The sequence below is a fragment of the Sus scrofa genome, chromosome 6 (genome assembly GCF_054392235.1).
Source record: "Sus scrofa isolate SSC_HxYL_T2T_F1_AM1 chromosome 6, Sscrofa_HxYL_maternal_Yorkshire_Landrace_v2.0, whole genome shotgun sequence".
Lineage (NCBI taxonomy): Eukaryota > Metazoa > Chordata > Mammalia > Artiodactyla > Suidae > Sus > Sus scrofa.
This window is the reverse complement of record NC_139388.1, coordinates 144,446,544-144,470,754: the sequence shown is the minus strand read 5'-3', so window position 1 is coordinate 144,470,754 and position 24,211 is coordinate 144,446,544. Positions and strand designations below refer to the sequence as shown.

Genomic DNA, 24,211 nt, shown 5'->3' with positions numbered 1-24,211 from the left:
ATGTTTAAATGTTAAGGACTACCGTCTAAAAGCATGATTTCCAGGATTAATCTCTTTTAATAATTATATTTCATGAAAAACTAAATGCTGTCACTCCTACCCTGTCCTTATTGCTCTTTTGGAGATGAGAAGGAACAGTGAAAAAGAGGTAGTACAAGAATATCAGGTATATATCAGATGTACAGCTCACTGGATTTTTCTGTTTAGGGAGCAAATACACTTCTTTGTTAAAAAAAAAAAAGAAAAGTTAGAGGAAGCCATGGTTGCATCAGATTACAGTAGAAATAGTTGCTTTTTAAAGAAAAGAAACATCTGTACTTGTTTTTTTCTGAAAGTTTCTAATTCAATTTTCCAGTTCCTGCCTGAATTTCCATATAATTAAATTTACTCACAGCTCTGTTTTTTTTTTAAACTCAGTAAAAAAGTAACAATGTCTTATAAATTTATCAATTTTTAAATTAGTTTTGTGTTTCAACTTCTGTCCCCAAGCAGGTTGCAACTTGAGATGAGCCAGAAAGTAAAATAACCAACAGAGTCCAATATTATGCTAAATAGCCAATCATATGAAACTATCAAAAGATATTCTAGTAAGGGAAGTTTTCAGGTCAAATTTAAAGGATTTGGAATCAAGACTTAGTTAAATTAAGTTATATATTCATTAGGCAGGTTGTCTCCAGAACTATTTCTAATATCTGAAAAACAAAGGTAATAGCACCCTTAATTCCCCTAAGGAGAGATGCAAATGAAATGCAAACATACACAGAAAATTGTTTACAATTAGATTTATTCTAGAAATCTAAAACACAGCAGAGCATGGCTTTACAGCTCAAATTCTAGCCATTTACTACCTAGATTACTTGGAGCAAGTTATCTTCGTATGCAAAAATGGAGATGAAATAATATTTCAGTCATTTATGAAAAATCTAATAGGGAAAAAGTCATAGAACTGTCATATAGTATAGGCTGTATTGCTATATCCCAAAATAGATTTATATGTTAAAAACCTATTTTATCTAAACCTTTGATCCCTGGCCTGGGAATGTCCAGCCCCCCCCCCCAAAAAAAAGAAAAAAAAAAAAAAGAAAAATTGCGGTTTAACCTAGGAGTAATGCTAGGAAGATTTTTTTTTTTTTTTTTTTGCCTTTTTAGTGTCAGAACTGCACCATATGGAAATTCCCAGGCTAGGGGTAAATCAGATGTCGACGTATGCCATAGCCTCAGCAATGCCAGATTCCAACCACATCTGCAACCTGAGCAGCAGCTTGTAGTTTCAGAATCCTTAACCCACTGAGTGAGGCCAGGGATCACTCGTGGATACTAGTTGGCTTCTTAACCTGCTGAGCCCCAGTGGGAACTCAGGAAGAATTCAGTATTGACAGATTAAAAAAAAAAAAATTGGAGTGTAGTTAACTTACAGTGTTGTATTGGTTTCAGGTGTATAGCAAAGTGAATCAGTTATACATATATGTATATATATCCACTTTTCCCTCATATAAGTTATTACAAACTATTGAATAGATTTCCCTTTGCTATACAGTAGGTTCTTGTTAATTATCTATTTTACACAGTAGTGTATATGTGCGATTCTTACCCTCTCAATTCTTCCCTCCCCCTGTGGTTTCCCCTATGGTAACCATAAGATTTGTTTTGAAATCTGTTAGTTTCTGTTTTATAAGTTCTTTTGTATCATTTTTATTAGGTTCCATATATAAGTGATATGTTATTTGTATTTGTCTTATTTAGTTCAGTATGATAATCTCTAGGTCCATCCATATTGTTGCAAATAGCATTATTTCATTCTTTTTAATGGCCGAGTAATATTTTATTGAATATGTGTACCACATCTTCTTTATCCATTCTTCTGTACATCATCATTTAGGTTGCTTATGTGTCTTAACTATTGTGAATAATGCTGTAGTGAATAGTGGGGTGCATGTATGTTTTCAAATTATGTTTTTTTCCAGATGGATGCCTAGAATTGAAATTGCTGGGTCACATGGTAGTTCTAATTTAGCTTTTTAAGGAACCTCCATACTGTCCTTCACAGTGGTGTACCAGTTTACATTCCCACTAACAGTGTGGGAAGGTTCCCTTTTCTTACACACCCTCGCCAGCACTTATTGTTTGTAGACTTTTTGATAATTGCCATTTTGATTGGTGTGAGGTGATATACCTCATTGTAGTTTTGATTTGCATTTCTCTAGTTATTAGTGATATTAAGCATCTTTTCAGATGGCCTATTTGCCATCTGTCTGTCTTCTTTGGGGAAATGTCTGTTTAGACCTTCTGCCCATTTTTTGATTTTTTTTTTTTAATGTAAAGCTACATGAGATGTTTGTATATTTTGGAGATTAATCCCTTGTCAGTTTCTTTGTTTGCAAATATTTTCTCCCATTCTGTGGGTTTTCTTTTTGTTTTGTTTCTCGTTTCCTTGTCTGTACAAAAGCTTGTAAATTTAACAAGGTACTTTTTTTAAAAAAAAAATTTTGTTACTCTAGAAGGTAAATTCAAAAAAATATTGCTGTGGTTTATGTCAAAGGGTGTTCTGCCTATGTTTTCCTCAGGAGTTTTTTTGTATCAAGCCTCACATTTACATTTAGGTCCTTGATCTATTTTTATTTTTGTACATGGTATAAGATAATGTTTTAATTTCATTCTTTTACATGTCACTATCCAGTTTTCCCAGCACCACTTGTTAAAGAGACTATCTTTTTTCATTTTATGTTCTTGCCTCCTCTTTCATAGTGTAGGTGATCATAGGTCCTTGGGTTTATTTCTGGGCTTTATATCCTATTCCACTGTTCTATGTTTCTGTTTTTGTGTCAGTACTGCTTTGATTACTTTATCTTTGTAGTATAGTGAAAAATCCTGATTCCTTCAGTTCTGTTTTTCTTTTTCAAGATTGCTTTGGTTATTTAGGGTCTTTTGTGTTTTCATAAAAAAATTTAAATATTTTGTTCTAGTTCTGTGAAGAATATCATTGGTAATATGATAGGGATTGCATTGAATCTGTAGATTGCCTTAGGTAGGATAGTCATTTTTGACAGTATTGATTCTTCCAACATAAGAGCATTCTTCATCTTTCCATCTATGTCATATTTGATTTCTTTCATCAGTGTTTTCAGAGTACAGGCCTTTTGCCTCCTTAGGTAGATTTATTCCTAGGTATTTTATTTTCTTTCACATGATGGTAAATGGGATTATTTCCTTAATTTCTCCATCTGTTCTTTCATTGTTAGTATATAGAATTGCACAGGATTTCTGTGTATTTACTTTGTATCCTTCAACTTTTCCAAATTCATTTATGAGCTCTAATAACTTTCTGGTAACATCTTTAGGATTTTCTATGTATAGTAGTCATGTCATCTGCAAACAGCGACAGTTTTACTACTTCTTTTCCAATTTGTATTCATTTTATTTATTTTTCTTTTCTGATGGCCATGTATAGGACTTCCAAAACTATATTGAATAACTGTGGTGAGAGTGGACTATTGATAAACTTTAATGTCACTTTATACCACCAATTTTATTTGCATAGTAAGAACATACAGGTATCCCATTGTAAATGTCAGAGATTATTTCTTCATTTTAGAACTTCATTCAGTTTGAGGGCCTACAAAAGGAGGTTTTTCTCTTTTCATACATTTCTTGCCTCTGTTTTTCTTTGTACATGGTGTGTGGTACTAGCAAGTTCATTGCCATGGCAGGTAACATTTTCAATTTGAAATTTGCTGGAGTAAGGTGCATTATAAGTTTGTTTTCCTCTTACAAGCTAAAAAGCTAGAGTAGAATGGCAGCCATTTAGTATCAGAAGTAAGTAAATTATGGATATCTATAATTTTAAAACTGATGTATGATGATGATAAAGTGATTTTTAAGTGTTCTGACAGAAATTTTGGAAGCATGTGTTTTGTGAATATGGTACTGCTAACAGATTCAAAGTAGTACCATATCATAATAGAATCTGTTTTGTTATGTTCAAGTTAAGTTGCCGAGCCTATTGTTCCAAAAAAATGAACATATTTTTGTTATGTTCAAGTTAAGTTCCGAGCCTATTGTTCGTTAGCTAAAGGTAACAGATATATTCATATTGTTCCTGCCAGTGGACCTTCGTAAGTGTCATAACTTAAGTATAAATTTTAATGTCTATAATATATAATTTATTTTAAAATTTATAATGTAATTCATTCATATCAAGAATCACTTGGGGAATTTTAGTTAAATATGTATATATTCTAAACCTTACCCTTGATCCCCTGAAAACCTTTAGGATTACCTGTGTATCTGGATGTTTTTCTTTAAGTAATAAAGCTCCACCATTATTTAAAAAAAAATAAGAAATAACCATGTTATTCTTACTCCCAAGGGAGGTGCTAGGAATGTTTCTAATTGAATATTCCCCACTAACTGTGACTTTGGTAGTGCTTATATATTCATGATTCAGTAATAGGTACCAGCTATGTTACAGTAGACTAATAATTATGGTAGGCTAAATTCTATCCTTGCCATGGAGGTAATAATGGCAATAAAACTATACACTTTCATGTTTCATATTGTCTAGTAGATAGATGGAATGGTTAAAATAACAGATGATATATGCTATAGTAGGGTTACTATGTGTGCTTTGAGAAATCATATTAGGATATCTCATGTAGTATGGAAATGAGTGCATCATGGAAAGATATAGACTACAGTTAGGTGATAGACTAGGAGCAGTGGGATAGTGTATTACAAAAGGGGAAATAAGGTTTGCAGATACCATGAGGCAATAAAGAACATAGAATATCCATATGTCCATATTTAATCAGAACAATCTAGATGTCCAGCTGTTATTTTGATATGATTATCATGTGATTATTAATGATGCTATACTCTCTTGGATGTGTCTTGAATCTGGCAAAAAATGTATATAGTTACCCTAGTCAGATGAATTGAAGTGAATAAAGTAGTTTAGTGTGAATTTAGACAAAATTTATTCCTCTGGACATACTTTTTGATATTCTTTTTATCCTAGAATAAAGCAAATCAAAAACGTCTTCTGGTCAAGTAAGAGCCATGGTTGCAAATAAAATTTAGTATATGTCCAACAAGTTTCTCTTAACCATAGATTACTTCCTCTTATTTCTTTAGGATGAACAACTCCCCTCTTGTAGTATGAATGTTTTCCTATGCTCTTTTCACACCTTTCTTTACATAAGATTTTCCCCTAACATGTTCCCTATAAATCTTTTCAAAAATAATTTTCTATAATATTTCTACCTTACTGAAAAGAGTGAGCTGTTATATGAAGTTCATTTATTAAAATATTTAAACTAGGTAATATATTTCTAAAGGTATATATGTAACTTCTAAAACACATGTAGCAACACTTAATGTCAGAAATTAAATGTAAGCTATAGCCTATAAAATTGGATGAGAAAAATAGTGCTAATCAAACATGTTCATATACAATTTAGAAACTTTTTTGGAATCATTAGAAAATATGGGTGAAATGAATAAGCAATGTTGTATTGTGGCATTAGCATCTACAGTGATACTGATGAGAAAAGAGTATTAGAAAAACATTAGAAAACTAACTCAAAAAGAATAATTAAATGACTTCTATAAAAGGTTGTTTGACTCTTAGCCATTTTTTCATGTTTATGTTCCATGGATGAATATAGATATGGTAGAATGTGATTGATAAGACTTATGAGAAAATGGAGATTTTAAAAGCCAGATATCTAGGTGAATATGTTTAGAAGCACGTAGAAAGGAACTCAGGAGGTCAGAGAATGCATATAGGTAGTAATGTAAGAAATAAATGAATAAAATGGTTTTTTCATGCTCAGTAGCCTAGTAAACATTGTTAAAGTGAAATATTTAGGAAATAAGAAAACAAAAATGAGTTGAATACATACTATATGGTATGGGTCTAACATAAATTCATTTCACTTAGGCCTCACATCAATCTCATGAGTTGAGTTAAATATCTCAAAATGGTAGTGTTGCTTAATATGTCCCACTGGTGTGTTGTATTTGTCAAGAAGAGTACTTTAACAGAATTTTGGAATTTAAATTCCTGTGGCTAAGGCATCAGCTTTCCAGTTTATTACAGACAATCCCCTTTTCAAACCTTTGGCCCTCGGCTGCTTGGCCCCAAAGACCTTCATCATGGTAAGCATTAGTACTTTGATAGAAGAGGAACAGAAACTGAGACTCAGAGAATTAAAGTAGCTTTCTCAAATTTAAAGGCTAGCACCTGACATAAAAGAATTCCAGGCAAAGCATTCAAGGACTCTCTACATTCAGTTTTATTTTTTTCTATATTTCCATCTTTACTTCCATGGTAGGAAATGTAATGTCTCTCCAGAATATCCACATCCTAATCTGTAGATCTGGTGACCATGTTACCTTGAATAGCGGAAGGAATTCAGCTTGCAAATGGAATTAAGTTGCTAAATCAGCGGACTTTAAAATAGGGAGAGTATCCTGTCTTATTCAAGTGGATCTGATTGAGTTGCAAGAGTCCTTAAAAGTAGAGAACCCTTCTTGCTTGTTCAGAGAGATGATATAGAAAAAGAAAGATCTAGTGTGAGAAGAACCAGTCCTGCACTGGCTGGTGTTGGAGGTGGAAAGGGGGAGACCAGGAGATAAGGAATGTGGGTGGCCTTTAAAACAGGAAGCAGTTGACAGAAAGAAACATAGATTTCAGTCCTACAATCTCAAGGAACTGAATTTTGCCAACAACCCAAGTGAGCAGAAAATGGATTCTCCCCTTAGAACCTCCAGAAAGGAACAGAGGCCTGCTAATACTTTGGTTTTAGCATTGTGAGACCTGGGTTGGACTTTTTACAAACAGAACTATAAGGTAATACATTTTGGTTGTTTAAGCCACTTAATCTGGTGCAGTTTGTATGGCAATAGAAAACTAATACGACCACAGAGGGGAAAAATACTTTACTCTAATTTCAGGGTACCAGTTAGACCACAGCTGAAAGTGGGTGGCCCCATTGCATTAAAATCTTAAAACAGGCTCTCTTTCTATGCCTGGGGCCAGGATGAGGGTATTGTATTGGGGGGTAGGGTCCAGAACGTGCAGCACAAGATCCTTCCCATGGCTGTTTTGCTCTTTTCTCTTACTTAGTTTGGGCCTTGGACTACTCTAGCTATTGCTACAACCTGAGGTAAAGTGCACTTGTGAGGACAAGTAAACTCTGTCTTCTTTCTCCTTGATAATGGGATGAGTGTGCATGTTGTCCACTTGGATGAATTAGTATGGGTGCAAAAGTAGGCCCCTCTTTTTTTTTTTTCTTTTTCTGGCTGCAACTGCAGCATATGGGAATTCCAGGGCTATAGGTCATATCAGAGCTCTAGCTGCTGGCCTACACCACAGCCACAGAAGCAAGAGATATGAACAGCATCTGTAACCTATACCACAGCTTGCAGCAATAGCAGATCCTTAACCCACTGAGCAAGGCCAGGGATCAAACCCTCATCCTCCTGGATACTAGTCAGGTTCTTAACATGCTGAGCCATAGTGGGAAGTCCTATTCCTCTTGTTTTTGAGACCTAAAGTTATTTAGATTTTACTACATAATATTTGGACACAATGGCATGCCTAGCTACCAAAGTCCTCTGCTTTTGGTTTTGGCCAAAACTAATAGTAAAATTTATTACTACTAATAAAGGACTAATAATAAAAATTTATTTTTTTCATTGAAATTTTTTTCTGTGTGTTTGCTCAGCTTAGCTGTAGAACTTGTGCTTCCCTTGTCTGATGCAGATTTTGAATACTTCTGAGTTTGCTGACCCTTATCTATTTATTTTTTAAATTTTATTGAAATATAGTTGACTTAAAGTTGCGTTAATTTTAGGCATACTGCAAAGTAAATCAATTATACATAAACGTATATCCATTCCTTTTCAGATTGTTTCCTCGTATAAGTTACCACACAGTATTGAGTATATTTCCTTGTGTTCTATAGTGAGTCCCTGTTACCTGTCTCTTCTTCATATAGTATCAATCCAACCCCCTAATTTATCCCTTCCCCCATCATGTTTCCCCATTGGTAAACATAAGTTCGGCTTTGACATCTTTGAGTCTGTTTCTGTTTTGTAAGTTCAACTTTATCATTTCTAGTAGATTATGCATATTAGAGATGTCATATGATACTTGTCTTTCTCTGACTTACTTCATTTAGTGTGATAATTTCCAAGTCCTCCTATGTTGCTGTAAATGACAGTATTTCCTTCTTTTTTATGGCTGAGTAATATTCTATTGTGTATATACACCATATCTTCTTTATCTAGTCCTCTTTTGATGGACATTTAGGTTGCTTTCATGTCTTGGCTATTGCAAATAGTGCTGCAGTGAATATTGAGGTGCATGTATCTTCTCAAATTACAGTTTTCTCTGGATATATGCTTAGGAGTGGAATTGCTTGATTGTATGGTAGTTGTATTTTTAGTTTTTTAAGGACCCTCCATATTGTTCTCCATAGTTGTTCTGCCAGCTTACATTCCCAGCAATAGTGTAGGAGGATCTCCTTTTCTCCATACCCTCTTCAGACTTTGTTGTTTGTAGATTTTTTTTGATGATGACCATTTTGACTGGTGTGAGGTGATACCTCATTGTAGTTTTGATTTGCATTTCCTAACACTTAACAGTGTTGAGCATCTTTTCTGTGCTTTTTGGCCATCCGTCTTTCTCTGACCCTTATCTTTTTTTTTTTTTTTTTTTGTCTTTTTAGGGCTGTGCCCATGGCATAGGGAGGTTCCCAGTCTAGGGGTCCAATCAGAGCTACAGCTGCTGGCCTATGCCACAGCCACGGCAGTGTGGGATCTAAGCCACATCTGTGACCTACACCACAGCTCACAGCAATGCCAGATCCTTAACCCACTGAGCGAGGCCAGGGATTGAACCCGCAACCTCTTGGTTACTAGTCGGGTTCGTTAACCACTGAGCCACTACAGAAACTCCCAGACCCTTATCTTAATTTCTAACAGACTTGCACATAGGTAGGTGTCTCTGTATCCCCAATCCCGTGTTTCTTCTACAATACAATTTCTTCAGGCCTACCACCTGATCTCCCATGTAAAATTGGCAAGTTGGATAATTACCACTTACAGCTCAATGCTCTGGATTTTATATGGCTGTTGCAGAAATAGGGGAGCTTCTGTAGAGCCGTGGAAAACATAGGGCATAATGGTAGTTTTATTTATAGACTCTGCTGACATGGTGAGAATACTTGTTAGCATTTAACAAGAAAATAACTAAATCATATATCTTAATAATATATCTTGCTTTATTTTATAGTAATTATCTTAAAGCAAGTACCATTTTCTAATCATAAAAAAGCAATTAAAATTTCTTAATATAATCTTATTTTAAGTGATTTCATTGCTCTGTGCAAAACTGCTATAGTGAACATGCAAAGAGAAAGGGAATCTGGCAAGGGCGTGGTGCCATTTTTCCAATCATTTAGGACATGAAATTCTGCAGTAGGAAAGGAAAGGCATTCCCTTTAGGTGGGTTCTGTTTCTAGAAGGTCTTAGTTCCAGTTAGCTGAAAGGAAAGGTGGGCTGTTGCATCAGGTCCTTGACAAGAAAGTGATGGTGTTTGTCTCCAGATGAACTGTTGGTTTTGCCTGAAGTTTCAGTAGACTTCCTAAAGATTTCTTTGTATTTCTGGTTGCCATTTAAAATTATACTAACTAAAATAGAAGTTCACTTGGCTCAATATGATTACCCCTTCCAAATGCCACTGAGGTCCTCCATTTATTAAGGGTTGATAAGTAAGAGGGGCTTTCCTAACTGAAGGGCTTATAGTATCAGTCAACCCTGAGCTAGAGAGTTATGGTTTTGTATTTGTTATTTTTTTTTTGCAATGAATTTATTCAGGAATACTTACATATACTGTGTTCCTATTGTGTGCCATGGACTGAAAAACTTTTTTGTATCAATTGCTTTTCTAACTTTTTTTTACTGGTACAGTAGTTAGGCACTATCATTCGCCATTTTCAGGGGAAAAAAAACTGAGATATAATGAGATTAAGAGCCTTAACTAAGATCATATAGAAAGTAATTAGCAATTAGCAGTCTCTTTTTTTTTTTTTTTTTTTTTGCTTTTTAGGGCCACGCCTGCACATATGGAAGTTCCCAGGCTATGGGTTGAATCAGAGCTGTAAATGCCAGCCTACACCACAGACACAGTAATGCAAGACCCAAGCCGCATCTACAACTTATACCACAGCCCGCGGCACTGAGTGAGGCCAGGGATTGAACCAAATCCTCATGGATACAAGCTGGGTTCATAACCTGCTGAGATACAACAGGAACTCTGTAAGTAACAGTCTTCGTTTTAAATCCAAGAATGCCTGTCACATAATCCCGTTTTTTTTTTTTTAAGTGACCTGTAGTGTCTAACACGGGCAAAAGTCAAAAGGAAAGAGAAATAGTCATAATATTGGAAAAACAGGTCTCTCTAATCTGAGCTATGTCTAGGTTTTTTTTTCTCCTTTTAATTTCTCTTCATTTAATCTTCTGAGGATTAGCCTTCTCTATTGGAGATGGAGATAAGCTCCTATGGGGAATTATCTAAAGAAAATACCCAGAAAAAAAAATATCTTTCAGGGAATTTAAATTAATGATTAAAACACCGTCATGATTGTTACCAAGTTTTGAGGGAAACTTTCTCTCCACTTAAACCAATTGAGCTGACCCTGCTGTGTGTTTTTCTGTACAGTGCAGTGGAGTATATGATTATTACCTATCTATCTACTGGTCTTTCTCCATGAGGTTGTAAGATCTCTGGGGATAGGCACTCTGTGTCTCTTAACATAGGAAACACTAAGTGCTCAGAAATGTGTTTCAGAAGATGAAATTAATTTCAGTGGTGCAATCCAATACAACCCTACTTCTAAGATGTTAGAGACCTAAATATTTCTCAACAATAAAGGAACTCTTAACACGGAAGCTGTGAAATAAAATGGATCTTTATTTTTTTCCCACTTTCTAATGTCAAGGCAATGCCCTATTTAATTGGTCTCTGAATTTCCAGTGAATTCCTAGGCATGATGTTTAAAGAGAAGTAGGACTTTTCAGAGGCTTGTTCTCATCAGAATATTAAGGTAGTGCTCACAACCTCTGTTTTATTTTTTCCTGATGCTTTCAACTATGCTATACCCGTTGATACATTTTTCTTATACTTTCTTCTGCTAACTAGACATTACCACTGTCGAGAAATAATACTCTATTTCTGTGTCTCTCTCACACTCTCCCCCACCTTGCTTCTCACTGACACACACACATACACAGGCAGGGCTTTTCTTGTTTATTCCCCTACTGAGTGTGGCTATGTCTAGAGTGGTAAAAAGTTACATAAGAGAAACCAGGTTTTATGGGCTTGAACTTCTAATGAAAGAATTGGTGAGTACAAGAGAAAAAAAGGGAAAAGGAGGATAAACACTTCAAGAACAGAAGCAAGGGGGTAGAGCAAATGGAAGGACTAAATCTAGGGTATCTTAAAATAGCCATGATTCTAGAAAATTTGTCAAATTTAGATATTTTTTAAAAGTCAATAGAGTTTTCCATACTTTTATTGTGCTAAGATCATGAAAATATATCCTATCTAAACTGTTTTTTTCAAATTAACCGCTATAAACTGTACACATGCTTTATTTGATACTGATATTAATTTTGTTCTAGTTTATTTTACATAGATATTACACCTGCATCTCCCTAAAGGTAATATTTATTACACCAATTGAAATGCATAATATGATAGAAAACATAAACAGCATAAATAATTATCTGATTTACAACTTGCTCTAGATAACATCTTCAATTATTAAAATAATTAGTGAAATTGAATTCAAGATGAAAACCTCAGCTTAATTTGAACTTGTCCTTGAAGCTACTCTCTGACCCATTTAACATATTACCTATTGAAATATTCATAAGAAAAGAGAAATTTTAGGCTTTGTGTTTAATGTGACTTTTTTTAGTTGACTTCGATTTTTAAAAATTCTTTTCTTATATTCCTTTCCCTAAGTAAAACAGTCTTGAAGATATCAATACAAATTACTTTAGTTCATTTTCTTTAAGAGACTGTGTTCCTTTAGCAAAAGATTTGGAAGACCTCAGTGTATCTCTCCTTTTTGGACTCTTCTGCAAGATATATATATATCTTTATATATATGTATATATACACACATATAAAATTCATCTTCTTTCCTGTGTGTTTTTCAAAAAAATAAACATTAAAATATAACTATTGCCTAGGGAGTTCCCGTCATGACTCAACAATAATGAATCCAACTAGTATCGACGAGGATGCAGATTTGATCCCTGAACTTGCTCAATGGGTTAAGGATCTGGCGTTGCCATTAGGTGGTGTAGATTGTAGATGTGGCTCACATCCCACATTGCTGTGGCCATGGTGTAGGCCAATAGCTGCAGCTCTGGGAACCTCCTTATGCCACAGGTGATGCCCTAAAAAAAATGTGTGTGTGTGTATATATATATATATATATTTCCTATTTAGGTAATGTGGCTTGCTTTAAAATACAAATAACAATCCCTCTGAGACAAAAGATTATGAACATTAAAGAAAATCTGAAAACTGAAGTGCTGTCCAAATTGCTACTGTCTTAAAATAAGCTTTAACCATTAATTTGGATTTTTATAGAATAGGGACACTTACTGATTTATTATATAAATATGTCCATTAGAAGTGGTATTGTTTCTTCCCATTTATCATTGGCAAATCAACACAATTTTATGGGCTTAAAGGAAAGGATGACAAAAATGTTCTATATTTCCTTAAAGCAAACATAATCATGTTTTTCTCTAAGAAAGTTTCTTAGAATCTAAGTGTGCCTCTGTAATCATCAAAAACTTGCTCATTATACACTAAGAAGTCATGTAGGGAAACTGAAAGTACAAAATACTTCCCACCGTGACACTGCTTAGAATGTGTAAGCTTGGGAATATGGACCTGGAGCAGACCCCACAGCTACCTGGTCTGTCTTATTTACACTTATATATTTCATTCTAGTTAAAAAAAAAAAAGAAAACAACACAAGCATGTTTGTATCATAAGATGAGAGAAAATGGGGAATAGATGCCTTGTTTCCCTCTTGTGAACCCCTATTTCCCTGCCTGCAATGGCTTATAACTCCAAGGAGACTTAGGTTTCTGTATCCTTATTGGATTAGTAGAATTCTTGTATATCAGTTTTGTCTGTCTTGGCTCCTCTGAAAATCTTGTATCCCAGCTCTTGACACAGTGGCTCTAGAACCATCTTTGGACCGTAATTTCCCTAGTCAATCATAGCTGACAAATGCAACATGAATTCCTATTGCCCACAGTTTATTCCATGAGGAAAGCAGAATTCACCCAGGGTAGATTCATGGCATTCCCATTGCAGGGTTTGAAGTACAAGTTAATCTTCATGAAAGTTACTATAAATGATATGTACTGTTCTTCCTGCCATAATTTTATTTTGTGTCACTAAATGCCATTTTTTAGCAATATACTTAAATTAGACAAAAGTTTTATCTCATCACTTTTGTGATGGAGACTACACTCTTTGTTCAACAACATTATGGATATCCTAGCATTCGTATTAATATTAAATCCTTTGATCTTTCATAGGAACCTAAATGACCCTGCCAAGTGGTCTCCTTCTTCTACTGGATATTGTAATCTGAATCCAACAAAGTCCCAGTGAGAGGGTTAAGATTGTTTCTGAATAGAGGTTTCAGGGTCAAGTGTAACCAAGACTGTCATAGACTTCCATACCATTCGTACACATATTTATCATTCTAAAATGCTTGTGGGTTTCATCTAGCAGTACCTGCAGGTAAACTGGAATCCATTCTGATAGGTTGCAACTGTAAAATAATTTTAAATTTAGGTCAATTTAACACTTTTATTAGGTGCCTTCCATGTTTCAGCTTCCATGCCAGAAGGAGCATTTAAATAGCTGTGTAGGATACAATCCTTACACTCCCAAACAGTCTGGCAGAGAGATAAAGACAGTAACACGGAATGTATTTTGGAATCTGTTTTTAAATTCAACGTGGAGTTAAGTGCAGAAGTTACTTGTAATAAATGGAATTAAGCACTGTTTATTAGTCAGTGCTCACTGATTATAGGGTGAACAAAACCCTACTGCTTTTGGTAACATTAGTTTTTTTCTTACCATGGAACTACTTTAAAAGATTTGCCTAGCCAAGGCTAACCCACACTAGGAAGTATTCATATAAATTCACTGGTTCTCTTTCCTGTTTCTTCTGTATCTTTCACCATTGGCTCTATTTGTCCTTTTAAATAATTTGGATGTGCTTTTCCGACTTGACTTTTGGCCCATAGTCTTACGAACAATTTTTGTTGTTTTGTTCTTTACTATCTATACAACAGCTACAGTTAAAAACCCTTCCTTCCTTCCCCCAGGGATATTAGAGAATACATGGGAGGGAGCGGTACTCTCAGTGGTGTGCTGGTATATATTAAACATCCAGCTGTCTGGGAAAATCATACAAATAAAAATACAAACCAGAATTATGGCATTGGTTGATTTCCATGCTCTAAAACTCTCAGTGTGGCTGATATCATGCCAGCAGGATGATGTCATTGAACACAGTGTTGAGAAGGTCTCAATTCAGGAATTGGAAAAAGCTGACCATTGCACACCACTGAATTGTATTACAATTATGATATGGTCCTAAGGTATAAGTTTCAAGTGCGTAAATGACTAAGAATTTTTAAGAATTAAAAGTAGAGTTAAAAATAGATCTACTACTACAATAAAGGAAGAAACAAAGTTAAGACACAGAAAAGTAACAGCTGTTCCTGGGCAATGTAGAAATGGTATAATTTAGAATCAAATACATCCGAGACTGTTCGGATTTCACTTGAGAAAAATTATTCCTCTCTTTAATGTGAAATTTGCTTAACATATCTAACATATATTATGAACATTACAGTCACTCACTTCATCGAAGTATCCATCAGAGAAGGAGCCACTTCTAGGCTCTCCTGAGGTTAAGTGTGGCAGTGCATCATTATCAGGCCAGTAAAGTGCAAACAGAAGTGACACATGTAACATCTAGGTGGGGAGATTTAAATGAAGTCTTGGACTTTCTAGTTCTTTCCCTGCTGTGATTATGTAGAATTGTGTTGACACATGGCTGTGCCATGAGAAATTTGGACCAGTACAAAATGTAGCGGCCTTTGAAACAAGGCTTAATATACAGAACAAGGTTCTACAGTAAAAATCGAGCTTTTGTGTCTGTGAGTATGTTTGTGTATGTATGTATGTGTATGTGTTAAACTGGTGGGATTTTGTGTTTATTACCTCGGCCAACATATCTTACTCTAGCCAATAAAATACACATACCAAGTTCAAAACTAGTGATGGGCTCATAGTTCATATTCCACAATGTAGGGTCAATCTTCAATAAATCTCCACACTGAATTTATAAAACCTCGAATGAAAAGTCTCTTCCAAAAATGCTCATCATGTAAATCTCCATAATTTCCCCTAGGGAGCTGGCATTTTGAGGTGTGGAAAGTGTCAATCTGTATATCTTTCTTAATAGAATTTAAAATGTGGGGAGATCATGTTATTTTTATTTTATTGTGTGTGTGTGTCCTCCTGTATTTTTATGCCTACATTTAAGACCAAGTAAGCCCTGCATGACCGCTGCATTTAATACACAGTGTGCAAAAATATATAAGAAGTCCATTAAGGAGTTCCCGTCGTAGCGCAGTGGTTAATGAATCCGACTAGGAACCATGAGGTTGCGGGTTCGCTCCCTGCCCTTGCTCATTGGGTTAAGGGTCCGACGTTACTGTGAGCTGTGGTGTAGGTTGCAGAAGCGGCTCAGATCCTGCGTTGCTGTGGCTCTGGAGTAGGCCGGTTGCTACAGCTCCGATTAGACCCCTAGCCTGGGAACCTCCATATACCGCGAGAGCGGCCCAATAAATGGTAAAAAGACAAAAAAAAAAAAAAGTCCATTAAATGATATTTTGGCTTTGATGTATTGCCTTCTGAAGCATTGCTTCTTGGTAATAATGAAGGTATATGTTTTTAATTTTTTTTAATTTTTAATTTTTTAATTTTTAATTAAAAATTTTTTTTTAAAATTTTTAATTTTTTTTTTTTGTCTTTTGTCTTTTAGGGCTGCACCTGCAGCATGTGGTGGTTTCCAGGCTAGAGGTCTAATCAGAACTGTTGCTGCTGGCCTACGCCAGTGCTACAGCAATGCCAGATGCGAATTGCATCTGTGACCTATGCCACAGCTCATGGCAATGCCAGATCCTTAACCCACTGAGCGAGGCTAGGGATTGAACCTGCAACCTCATAGTTCCTAGTCAGATTAGTTTCCACTGTGCCACAATGGGAACTCCAAGTGCTGTCTTTTTAAAGTGAGCAGTGTAGTTCTAGAAAAATGACCATGACTATATTATAAAGAACTGGGGGAATTTTTCAATCTAAATCCACCTGACTCCCCAGCCCTGGAGATTCTAAGACTGTATCAAACCAGAAGCTCAAGATTGAAACACGTTCCTAGGTATTCTGATTTGTCCTCTCTATCCTTTACTGTAAAACACTGGGGTTAGGATTATGGATATCGTCACTCTGTAACTCCTTATGACAGCTTAACTGAATTATTCCCAGGCCTATAGTATCTTCATCAGAAACATAGATAATGCCTCTTGTCTTGATGGTGCTATGAGGGTGAGTTTAAATAATTATGTAAAATGCCTGAAATATATGTACTTTTCAACTTCTCAGAGTATAAAATCTTTTCTAGTATTTTTAAACATTTAAAATCAATTATTCTACCTTATTCAGAATATCTGTACTTTTATATATTTGAATAATGTGGTCTTTCAGATTTTACCTTTCCATGGGGAGTTCCCAATCTTCATTTTATGCTGCACTATTCCTTGTACTTGTATATTTTAAAGTTTACAGTAATTATTATTGCACTGTAACACAACCCTATTGATTAATTTGCAAAAGTTATTCACAATTAATTGACGAGAAAATTGATATTCAAGCACATTACCTGACGGCCTAAGGGTCACAGTAATATAGAAAAGGTTTCTTGATTCTTTATTGTTATTTCCATAAGTTTTTGGTGGGTACAGGGTGATGGTCAGATAGATGAAAGATGGACTTATGAAATATCTCTCAACTGAAATTTTAGGAATGTTTGTTACTCAGCAACAACTATATATTAATAGCAAAAATTATTCCTCTACAGTGCCTTGAATCAGTCTGGAAATTTCACAACCACATAACAATAGAATAGGTATATCTTCCTTTGGTGTAAAAAACTGGATTTTTGTGTTGATTATTTTCTCAATAGTCTTGGAAAGGACCAACTAGAGGTTGCAAAGTCCATTTTTCTGATCTGGTATTTTTCACTTGGTCATTATTGATGGTCATTCATCTTTGGTGGCTGTATACTGATAATTTGCTATCAGGAAGAGGTTTTAATATATTGTGCCTCATCCAAGGACTGCATATAGATACACAGACAGACAGATAGGTAGATGGATGGATAGATATAGATACAACTATGAAGTGGTTGATTGTAAGTTTGTTGAATCAGATTGGGGAATCCTTCAACACTCAGCTCAAATACTGATATTTCATTGATGTTTCATTGTTAGTACAAAGAAGTGCAATAGATTTCTGTATGTTAATCTTGTATCCTGCTACCTTGCTGAATTCATTTATCAGTCCTAGCAGTTTTTGCTGTTGGAGTCTTTAGAGAGAGTGTGTGTGTGTGTGTGTGTGTGTGTGTGTGTGTATGTGTATGAAATTACCATCTAGTATTATCCTTGGCTGATAGCGGTGTTCATGCACATTGTTTAAGAGTAGAATGAATAATTACTAAACTCATCAGATCAAGAGAAATGGAACTTACAAACTACATATCCTTTCCTCATGCTTCATGCTCATCCTAGCTGCTTGAACATCAGAACCCAGTAAGCTACCTTTAATCCATGTTCTTGGTGTAAATCTCATGTCCACTTTCTTGCATGTGTAACCCTATCAGTCAAAAATGCAACTTCCATAGAGATGGGGTTCATCCTCATGCCCAGAAAACACCTACCATGGTATCTGAGTCAGAATCACATTTCATTGCCTGTTGGTCCCCAGTGATGTCACAGAGAATACTGCTAAAGTCAAGCAGTTCTTCTCTCCCTGACCAGCAAAACATCACAGTGACATGAAATAAATGCAAAGCCTATTTGAACCAAAAAGATTTCTTTGGTGACACTATTTAGTGAATTAGAATTTTGAGTTTTTGATAAGATGATGCTTTCCTGATGGGAGAGGTATGAAAATCTAGTCCTTTAATATGGAGTCACATCACCAGAATGAAAATAATTAGCTCCAGCAAGAACCAGCATTGACATGGTCAGTTTACTTTTATTTCAGCATGGTGTCCACTTCTCTGTAGAGATGTTACAATACTATTAAATTTTCATTTGCGGCATGGAAAATAAACTAAAACTGTGGTTATTCTCTTCTCTCTAGACAGATATTTACTTTACAAAGGAATAATGTTAGTGTTATATCATCTGAAAGGTGTTGCAGCATGCCCCTACCTAAGTCTTCCTTCTCTCCTCCACACGTATAAGCGAAGAGAATGACCCAAATGATTGACTTGTTGGGGATGAATACCTAGGGAATTCTAAGACATGGATATGATCTTCCAGACACTTAGTTATAGGTGCCTGAAGGTAACTAAATTTATTTTGACTTTTACAAGGCTTATCTAAAGGGACAGGATACATACTTTTCTTTTAGAGTTTGGATGTGTGTGGATATTTTTTTACAAGGTTTTATATTTCTCCTTAACAGAGTAGGATTTAAAGATTTGTAGCCAAGAGGATACTTTTACTTGACCCTATTTGCAATGCTTCAGTTTAAGTGGCTTTAAATTCTTTTTATTTATTTATTTTTTTAGAGCCACACCTGCAGCATATGGAAGTTCCCAGGCTAGGGATTGAATCAGAGCTACATCTACCAGCCTCCAAGACAGCTACAGTAACATTGGATCTGAGCCGTCTGTGACCTACACCACAGCTCAAGGCAGCGCTGGATCCTTGACCCACTGAGCAAGGCCAGGGATTGAACCCACGTCCTCATGGGTACTAGTCAGGTTCATTTCTGCTGTACCACAACAGCAACTGCTAAGTGGCTTTAAGATCAATTGTTCCAAAATACAAATGAGTTGAATCCTAGTTGAAAAGAACAGAGCTATGAGATTTCATGCTTTGTTTGTTTTTTCATAAGGATTAATCTGAATTTCATCTCTGGGCCTCTGTTCTGGTACACATATGGTGTGGAGAGTTGCCCACTGACTGGAGACCCCCTGTGATACAAAGGGAACTGAAAGATGGCATTTTAGGATATTGTTGATATAATCCGTGTTCTAAGTATCATTCTCGTGGCATTATTTTAATTTACTTGATTTATTTTCTTGGATTTTTAACAAGATACACCCATAGCAGTTGCCCCAGGGATTACTTAATTAAAGAAGAATGCATGATAAGTGTATAGAGAAGTTCTAGGAATTCCCGTAACTCTAAGCAAAAAACAAAACAAAACAAGGAACATAATTTTATTTGGATATTGTTAATCATACATTTAACATATGTATGTTTATATATGTGCCTAAGCTCTTGGTAGCAGAGCAGACCAAAGTCTTTAGAAGATTTTTTTCATTGTTATTTTACTAATTTTGCGAAAGAGTTGGGGCACAAACTTGGGAGAAAAACTGAAACATTCACTGCATGGATATCAAAATATAAATACAAGTTTAATAATAATCATAAAAAATAAGATTATAATTAGGCATTTATTTGGGTTTATGAGTAAAGGTCCTGCATCTAGCTAGGGTGTGTGGATGTAGGCAGTTAGGTTCAGCTCATCAAATCACTTTTCAGATCCTATCTTGTTTCTCTAACATGCATTCATGATTCACATGATTATTGGAAACGTGACAACTTTCCAGCTCTCCACTTTCTCGTATATTCACGTCTGCATTCATTCATATACTCACTCATGAACAACCATTAATAATTAAATACATACATACACACAAAGAAAGGAAGCCTATATTCAGTTAACCATGTAGATTAATACACAGATAAACATGAACTTGTGAGAGAAACTTGTAAACAAAAAATGACATATGGATGTATTTTCAAAGTCAGTTATATTGATCAGTCAGACATACAGCTTCATTTACAAATATAAAATCATAATATATATAAGTAGGTTAGGTAAGATACTGTGGGAGAAGAAAAGTGAGCTGAGTGAATAGGCAGATTAAGTAGGAAATGAGAAATAGAAGACTTTCTAAAAAATCAGATAGCCTGTGTATGAGAGAACTGTAGTGAGGAAGAGTAGCCTAGTAGCCCATGAAGGAAGTAGAGACTGCAGTATAATGTATGATCTTAAAATGAGCAGGGAAATATTAGTGCAACATATTTGATTGTTCATGCCAGGGACAGTTCAGGCTAAGGAATGTGGTCTTAGGGATATTGAGTTGGAAATGGAGGAAGAGAGAAATTACATATTGAAATATTAATTTGCTGTTTTTTTTTTTTTTTTTTTTTGTATTTTTAGAGCCATACCCGTGGCATATGGAAATTCCCAGGCTAGGGGTTGAATTGGAGCTGCAACTGCCAGTCTACACCACGGCCACAGCAATGCAGGATCTGAGCTGCGTCTGCGACCTATGCCACAGCTCACGGCAATGGTAACAGAGGATTCTTAACCCACTGAGCGAGGGCAGGGATTGAACCCGGGTCCTTGTGGATTCTAGTCTGGTTTGTCACTGCTAAGCCATGATGGAAACTCCTGAAATATTTATTATCGGTTTTATCTGCTCCAGGTAATATTTGAGGTCTAAAAGGTGACAACATTGAAAGAAGCTCATGCTTGCTATTCTCAAGATTACATTTAAATGTTTTCCAAGTTGCAGCTGGTGAATGGGAATCCAGAGTGACACCTGTGTATCTTACCATGTTGGGTTTTGGAATGGGGTGATGATACTGGGTTCCTAAAGATAAAATGACAGTGTATTTAAGTTATGTTATTGTTAGGCAGAAGAGATTGGGTTGATTACTAAAAGATATGCATTCTTTGACTTCCTTGAAAGGACAAATAGAATAGTCTTCTTAAAATTTAGTGACTAGTTGTTTTTAAACACAAATTGTCACACCTGCCTAATCGAATAGCCTAATACACCTTTGGAGCCCTTTTTCTTACCTTTCCATTTTTCAAGTTGAATCATAATATTTGAACTAATTTGCAATAATTTAATATTAAAACATCCAAAGAGATCAACCCAAAGAAATGAAGAAGTAACGTATATTTAAAGTAAATGATAATTTATAGTCATTAGTCAACAGTACAGCATATCCACTAGGAATAGAGAGAGGTGCTCTTTTTTGAAAGATGCTGCTCACCTGATTCTGCCTTTTTCTAGTGTCTTTGTTGCTGCCAAGTTCTTTCTTTGCTTATCCTGGGTCTGTGTGCATTCAGTCCTTGCCTTAATGCCTCCAGATATCCGATTATAATAATACCCTTGGTAGCACTTTGCCAAGAGTGCTCATATGAGAGTCTAAATCTCCTTTAACAGGAAATGGTTATAAGAGGTGAACAAAGCACTCTTCAGCTCACAGTGGAGTTGAGTGTCTGCCATTACCTGTCTGCAATGCTTCATTTACGTTATCAGGGCCTTCTGTTTTCAGTGCTGGTATTTACTCCAAAAACAGTGATCCCACAGATGGACTGTCCCCATAGATTCTCCCTTTGCAGTAACTCAACAATCCAGGAGTCTCTTTTTTTCCCCCTATTTATTGCATATTTTTCTGTTTCTCTTCCTATAGGAAATTCAATCATTTTAATAAGAATTTAAGGAAAACATTACTTTCCTGTTCATCAATATTATGTTAATGGCTGGTTCCCATGACAAATATGTTTTCTTCTCTTTCTTATTTCCTTTATTCATTTATCAGATGTTTTGTTGAAAATTTAGAAATAATTTCATGAAAACAATTTTAATCCATACATAGATATATCTTAAAGTATAATCACAAAAATTATCTTGTGCCCATTTTTTCCTGAGTTAAATGTATTTTTAGCCAACTAATTAATACCAAGAAGATAAAATTATCTTACTTAATTTAAAATATTCATAATTTTAAGTCATTAATAGAATAAAAAGCATGACATTAATTTGTTCAGTGATAAAATATGAAGCTTCTAACTTAAGGAATTTTCCCCATCTTAAAAAGTAGATCTTATAGTTCTCAACTCAGATATCTAATAAATAGAGGTGTGACTATAAACCAGAGTGTTTTGCATAAAAGTTGAAAATCAAAGGAAAAAAAAGGCTGAAAGGGAAACTTTACTAGGTGAATGTACAGATAATAAAAAAATGGATGCATTTCTTATTTTGAAAATAATTTATCTAACTTCTTTACCTAAAATTTTGGATAAACTTACAGCACACACCAAACAGGTAAAAAAAAAAAAAATTGTCAAATTGCCAAGCTCTAGCTCTTTGATTTTTTTCAGATTTTCTTTCATCAATGCTTTTATTTAGGAATACAAAATATGGTTTGAACACTCTTATTTTCTCCCTCTTTCATTCTCTTTCCATGTTTTTTTGTCCCTCCCCCCTCACTCTCTGTATCATTTGTAAATATCTTTCTTTAGCAATTTCTGTTATTCTAGGATATATTCTTAAATACAATTATACAAAATAAAATCATTTACTTAAATTAGAGATTCTAAAAAGTAAGACATCTTAAAAGTAAGACATCTTTTGTTACCATTTTGCTGGTGCTCTTAGTTATTTTGCACTTCCTCAGACATTTACCTCTGAACTTTACAATTTTTTTCCATTTTGAACCTCCTCATATGTTTGCATGGAAATAGTCATTCCATAAGCATTTAAAATATGACTATAAATTAGAAAAATTAATAAACAGAACAAATAAATGAAGGAAAATAAATGTGTTGCAAATAGTCTTTAAACAAAATATAAACTATATAAACAGTTTTTCAAGTGAAGATAACATTTGTCTGGGTACAGATATTGGTAGGCACAGTATATCACTTGAGAATGAATGAGCACAGCTGCTCTGGTACAGGGTACAAGGTACCTCATAGGAAATACTGTGGTATGAAAGAGTGTCTGCTGGGTTGAGAATCAGGAGACCTGAGCTATGGTCCCAATTCGACCAGGATTCTGAAGCAAACTCTCCTAGATTTCAGAAGTCTCATCTAAAAACAAGAAATGCTAAACTTATTGTCTTGGCAGCATGTGTCCAAGATATAATGGATATATTCTTTAACAATATGTTCCCTTGTTATCAATACAAGCCCACTACCTGTCATAGACTGGACTCAGTCCATACCAGCCCGATTTTCCCACTTTTCCCCTACTCTTTCAAGGGGCGATTTAATCTTTTCCAGTAGATTCTGAACAAAACAGTTCTGTGTTTATGGCTATGGCTGGTTAGCCAGGCCAGTGAATACTGCTGCGAGGTTGCTGGGGTGTGGCAGTCCCCAGCACACATGGACTCCACTTTATGGTTGCTACACTACTTTGCTGCTGGACCAGGGCCAGCACTTCCCTAGTGACGGCTACTGCTGCACAACAAAAAAGCAATATCCTACTGGTACTTATTCCTTGAGCCCCTTGATGGCAAAGCCCTAAAGTGGCCTGTGACTGAGAGTATCTGGGGGATCAAATCAAAGAATCATTCTCTCCTGCTAGTGTTCCCAGGCATTGTTAATTGTTCAGTAACATTTCATAGTTCAAGGAAACAGCTTATTCTGAATTTTAGAAAAATATTTATTTCAGTCTAACCTTAAATTTTATAGGTCTCAGAAATTAGTATAATGAAAACTGAATCGAAACATAAATCCTACAGAACTGTTCCATATTATGTCCCAGATCACCTCTTTATGATATATTTTCTGTGTGTGTGTGTGTGTGTGTGTGTGTGTGTGTCTTTTTCGGGCTGCACCTGTGGCATATGGAGATTTCCAGGCTAGGGGTTGAATCGGAGCTGTAGCTACTGGCCTATGCCACAGCCACAGCAACTCCAGATCTGAGCCGCGTCTGTGACCTACACCACAGCTCATGGCAATGCTGCATCCTTAACCCACTGA

At 35.4% G+C, this 24,211-nt stretch overlaps 1 pseudogene across 1 annotated transcript in view; it reads left to right on the top strand.

Annotated features, from left to right (window-relative positions):
* LOC110261402 (tyrosine--tRNA ligase, mitochondrial pseudogene) overlaps nucleotides 1-24,211 on the top strand; it is a 317,000-nt pseudogene that overhangs the window by 2,256 nt on the left and 290,533 nt on the right. The window lies entirely within an intron of this gene.